Source organism: Ascaphus truei, unplaced genomic scaffold (genome assembly GCF_040206685.1).
Source record: "Ascaphus truei isolate aAscTru1 unplaced genomic scaffold, aAscTru1.hap1 HAP1_SCAFFOLD_309, whole genome shotgun sequence".
Classification (NCBI taxonomy): Eukaryota; Metazoa; Chordata; class Amphibia; order Anura; family Ascaphidae; genus Ascaphus; species Ascaphus truei.
This window is the reverse complement of record NW_027456060.1, coordinates 35,190-41,440: the sequence shown is the minus strand read 5'-3', so window position 1 is coordinate 41,440 and position 6,251 is coordinate 35,190. Positions and strand designations below refer to the sequence as shown.

General features: G+C 36.8%; 1 long non-coding RNA gene across 1 annotated transcript; it reads right to left on the bottom strand.

Moving 5' to 3' along the window:
- Window positions 1–574: 574 nt before the first annotated feature.
- Window positions 575–6,038, bottom strand: LOC142483221 (uncharacterized). The gene is made up of 5 exons (XR_012797282.1): window positions 5,878–6,038; window positions 5,589–5,697; window positions 4,672–4,762; window positions 3,821–3,901; window positions 575–2,926 (listed from the first exon to the last, which is right to left on the bottom strand). It is a non-coding gene; the product is annotated as an uncharacterized LOC142483221 (long non-coding RNA).
- Window positions 6,039–6,251: the final 213 nt, after the last annotated feature.

Here is a 6,251-nt window from a genome sequence, read left to right as displayed (position 1 = left end):
TGCTTGCTAGGTGGACATGCATGCACTTGCAGTGTGGATTATGAAAACATGTTGACATATTTAACACTATTTCAAGGTCGTTATAACTATGTTTAATTAGATTTAACAAATGTGAATATGTTATTAGCATATTTTGTAACACTTTTCCTTTGACTTGTTTAGGCAAGACATCCAACAGAGTAAAAAAGGAATTGTGGGAAGAGGTGGTCAATTATGTTTCGGCGTGTGGAAATCAACAGCGAACCTATATGAATTGTCGGAAACGTTTCCAGGATATTAAAAGTAATGTAAAAAAAAAATTACACAATATACGTGTCAGTGCATCTACTACTGGTGGAGGACCTCCTGGCCGTTCTCTAAGATTGACGGAGATGGAGGAGCAGGTTGCTCGAATGATGAATCCATTATCGGTGGAGGGTTTGGCTGGGGATCGTGATATTGGGATCTATGACTCAACATTTCCCCCAGGTCAGTAAATTTACATTACTATTATTCAGCATGTACTAAGTAATTGCATAATTACTACTTTGACTGTACATGACGTCAACATTTAATCATTATAACTTTTTCACATGTAGCCCTCAATTTATGATTGCAAGTAATTGTGCACAATTTCTTGTAGTCATAACAAAACCAAGAATAGATGTTTTTTTACTGTTATGTTGATTTAATTCACAATTCATACATAACATTGTAGGTCATGGTCATAAAATGCAATACATTCATATGATTGATTAATAATACTATGTATGAACAAATAAGATTATATTGTAGTATTTCAGTATACAAATTTCACATATGTACTTGCTGACTATTTGAAGTAACATCGATTAGTTTTGCCTTTCAATACAGTAATATACTTCCTTTGTGGGTATGTAACCAGCATATTTTTTTTTTTCCTGTACTCTACAGTGTCCAAAAAAAAAGGTGTCTCAACACGTGCATCACCTGTTTCATCTTCTGCATCCTCCCTATCCTCACATGTATCAGCGGCCTCATCTTTACCAATTCAAGGTGAGCCATTATAAAAGAACAACAATTGTTAAGCTTCTTTGTAAAAGCTGCGTCACGTTACGCACACTGTGTATAGGGGTGAATGGTGTGTGTTTGTCAGTGGCTTTGTCTACTTTAAAATTAGTTGACAAACATACAATATTATATATTATTTATTCAATTCCATGTTCAATGTGAACATTAATATACACAGTGGTTTAATATTGCAGTATGACAATCATATAGTTTCTCTTGTTGGAACATTGTCCCGCTACATGATGACTGCTGTGTGTGGCCACATACTATAGGACATGTGTACAACCACAACCTTCCTTTGTGTGTACAAATTGTCAATCACACACAATAGCAACTGTGCCAACAATACCAAATACAAAATACCCGTCTTGACATTCACATTAGCATGTGACAATAGCATTAGTAAATTTATATAAATCACACCAATTGACAATATATAACTGATACAGGATACTATAATTCAATGTGAGGATGATTAGTTACAAATACAGACATGGTCTTTGGTTACATTACATCTAAATAACAACATATATATAGTCTTATGATTATCAATCTGTAAGTATGCTTTGATGTCACATAACTTTGGTAGTGCACAATTGGCAGTCCTAAAATGTCAATATGGTATTCTCATACTTCAATATGTTCTTTCTAAGGATGTTATCATGGTTAATCAAATATGATTATGTTAATGATTAAATTAGTCTAACTTGGTTATTTTGCTTTTTCATTTTAGATGTAACAACTGCTGTCTTGGTTTCTTCTGATACCTCATCGGTGCTATCTAAGTCACTTAGTCCACAAGTTAAGTCTCCCAAAAAGAAACAACAGAAAAAACGACACTTGTCCAACCAACATACATCGGAAAAGAATTTCATTAATTCTCAAAACCAACGTCACCAAGAAATGATGGGTGTGCAAAAGGAAATTGTAGCTGAGCTGGTCAGCATAAAACAGCTTTTAAACAGGAATTGTACTGCATTCGACTTACACAATTCTTCGTTACATTCGATAGATGAAAGTCTGATAAAACAGAATGAGCTACGTGCATGTGCAATATTGTCGAGAAGACAGGAAGTTGCTTCTTCATCATTTCAGCATGGTCTTGGAATATTTTTCACACCTAAGTCAAAACATGATTCTCCACCATTGACCTCCTCTCCGGCAGCAACTTTGCCATCTTATCAGACACCATTATTGGCAGCTTCTCCAGATACATTGAATGTGTCGTCTGAAGCACAATTATTAGCAGCTTCTCCTGCAATCTTCAACACCTCTGCTTTTGCAACATTCTTAACAGGTTCCCCTGCAACCTTGAATGCTTCTGCACAATTTGGACCGGGTACTCCTGCAAACTTGGATGCTTCAGCACAATTTGGAGCGGATTATCCTGCAACATTGAATGCATCAGCAAAATTAGTTCTTGGTTCTCCTGCAACCTTGAATGCTTCTGCACAATTTGGACCGGGTTCTCATGCAACATTCAACAGCTCTGCGTGTGGTAAATTTGTTTGGCCTTGTCCTGCAACCTTGAATGCTTCAGCACAAATGGTATCCAAATCTTCATCAACGTTGAATGTTTCAGCAGATTTTGTATCGGAGTGTCCTGATAATGTCAATGCTTCAGCACAATTGGTGTCGGAGTGTCCTGATAATGTCAATGCTTCAGCACAATTGGTGTCGGACTGTCCTGATAATGTCCATGCTTCAGCACAATTGGTGTCGGACTGTCCTGATAATGTCCATGCTTCAGCACAATTGGTGTCGGACTGTCCTGATAATGTCCATGCTTCAGCACAATTGGTGTCGGACTGTCCTGATAATGTCCATGCTTCAGCACAATTGGTGTCGGACTGTCCTGCAACGTTTGTTTCTTCTGCTCCTGCAACATTGGTGACACCTTTTTATGGTAGTCAAAAAAAAAAAACATTAGGAACAAGTAAGAGAAATGTGTTACGCAAATACTGGTGCCCTGTGATGGGTACATGGAAAAAACCGAGTGTAGCTAACCCAAAAAAGGGAAATAATCAGGTGTGTGCTTTGGCACCTACACAAGAATATACACACATGTCAGGTACATTACACCCGACAAAGCAACCTCACACGATGTTATTTCCAAATACACAGCCATGTGAAATTATGCCTACGCAAAGTACACATCCATCTAATTTAATGGGTACGCCACATCCATCTAATTTGATGCCTATGGCAACTTCACATCCATCTAATATTTTGGGTACGCCACATCCATCTAATTTGATGCCTATGGCAACTACACATCCATCTAATATTTTGGGTACGCCACATCCATCTAATTTGATGCCTATGGCAACTACACATCCATCTAATATTTTGGGTACGCCACATCCATCTAATTTGATGCCTATGGCAACTACACATCCATCTAATATTTTGGGTACGCCACATCCATCTAATGTAATGGGTACGCCAAGTACACATCCATCTAATTTAATGGGTACGCCAAGTACACAGCAAGCTCAAACGATGTTATTTCCAAATACACAGCCATGTCAAATTATGTCTAAGCAAAGTACACATCCATCTAATGTAATGGGTACGCCAAGTACACATCCATCTAATTTAATGGGTACGCCACATCCATCTAATTTGATGGGTACGCCAAGTACACAGCAAGCTCAAACGATGTTATTTCCAAATACACAGCCATATGAAATTATGTCTAAGCAAAGTACACACCCATTACAAACGCCCGCCTTTCCAAATATGCAACAGCTCTCACCACAAACAGCTATAGTGACACCCCTTACGTTACCTGGTCGTGTCAAAGTGCGCACACGTCTCCAACGGCCACCTTCAAGTCAACGTCCATTGACAAGATCACAAACATTGTTTTCTGAAAACAAATACATTTTGAAAAGAATATTTGTGTTGTGTGCTTATTTTTTAATGTTAGTGACAGAACATAGTATGTATGGCAAATACATACATATCCATACGTAACTTCATTGTATAATGTTTAAGTAACAAAGACCAAGTACAACTTACAAATACATGTTATTACATCATTTCAAGCCATCTATCTAAGAACTGTTGAAACTTGTGTTTCAAACATGATTGTATAAAATAACACTGCTATGACATTACACATTGTCATTTTAAATGTTAATGTCAAGTCAGTGTAATGGTCAACATTTGTACTAACTACATAGTGCACATTGTGAACATGTTTATCATGAATCCAAGGTGTACATGTTAAAATAGTTGCTTAACATGTACTTTTGTTTCTAATACTATCAGTAATCATGTTCAAATGGTTTTTTTCATTATGTTACTTACAACAGTGACTACACAACATATCATTAGCCTACAAAGTGTGTATATATGTGTGTGTGTGTGTGTGTGTGTGTGTGTGTGTGTGTGTGTGTATATATGACTAAAATAACTATAAAGCAGCGCATCGTGAGTGTGAGTATATAAGTGACAACATTATATAACGAACTATACGTGCAAATGTAAAAAATCTTCAATAACTGTCTATCCTAATGTTCTTGAAAATTACTGTAACATCTACATATCATATTAACGGTGATAATTGATAAATAACTCCATAAAGTTGATACATTAAATATAAATAACAAAATCATACTGAGGCCAAATACGAACCATGACTACAATAGTGGAATGATGTAACATTCATGTTGGTTTCGGGGGTCTCCGTCTGCTCTCAGGGGCCTCAACCACATCAGAATGGAATCTGCATGAAGGAGACAGGAGAGAGCGCAGGGCCCATAGTATCAAAAGATCACTTTTTGGAGGGGAAGGGGGGTTGAAAAAAATGCATACATTACAATGGAATAACCACACTATAGCAAGATGTCCTGGACGTACACCACAGAGACCTGCCAGCAAGGCTGAATGTTTTGGAAATGTTTGGAACTTGTTTCCTAACTATTTACCTACCCAAGACATCTTGCTACAGTGTGGTTCTTCCATTTTTGTTAACTATAGTCTTGTACAACATAAATTACAGTTACCGTATGCTGGTGATTATGATCACGATATGCTTTCTAAACTTGAACCCTTGTGATAGCATTTTTTAACCCCCACTCCCTCTTCTCCTCAATATATGTAAGGTTTTATGTCAGATATGCAGAGATATACCACTGTCATGATTTAATACAGAAATACACTGTGGCCTAATGTAGGTTAAATTTTATAAAATAAGTAGTTGAAAACAAGTCTGCAGCTGCTTTTCAACACAGATTACAAACACAGGAGGTATTGTGTTTTAACCTTGAAGTTCTGAGCACAAATCTACTAAATGTATCCATGTCTCTTATGAAACATGCTTACCTCTATAGTAAATCACACACTCTTTTTTGGAACACTGAAATGTCGCTTCATACTTACACTCCAGTTCGTCCTGCTGAAACCTATGCCGTTATAATATATAAAGCTATCAAAAATCAGCCGGGTGAAAAAGCAACAGTGCATCAAATTTTTCAATATATTGTTGAAAATTATGCATTCTACAGACAGTCCAGTAATCGTCAGAAATTGATGAATGCTATCAAACATACTTTGTGTATGAGAGATAATTTTCAAAGAATAGTGGCACGTCCTGGTCAGAGGCTTGGATTCTGGATTGTTGACGACAACTGTCACACTATGTTGGATCGTAGGAGTAATCTATTAGTAAGGAGAGAAAACAGAAGTGTGATGACTTCACACAGCGGATTCTCTAATGAGGCAAACCTACTTGACGGCTCACAGTATGAACAAGCACAGGATGAACATAAGTTTGCAAACTGTTCAAACTTCCCTCAAGAATACCAGTATGCATGTGAAGACAGAAGCACAAATACTTGCTTTGATCAGCCACAGTGCCTTGAGACAAGCCTGGAATACGTGCAAAACGAGATGGTGAACTACATGCAAGCAGCTGAATATTCAATGATAGATTCCAATATCTATGGAGATGAGATGACATCCATTCTGCATGGATTCCAGCAAGAACATGGATTCATGGAACCCTGATAAATAGAAATAAATGTTTTTAATGAGTAATTTGTAAGTTATATAAATAACGTTCGCCCTTAATTATAATATCATATAATATGATGTTGACAAATTAGTCCATGACATGTTTACAAACATATATACTTTTGTGAGAATTATCAATCCTATTTGAATATTACTCTGAAACATATGTATGCTATGATAAAAAGCTTGCAATTAAAGTA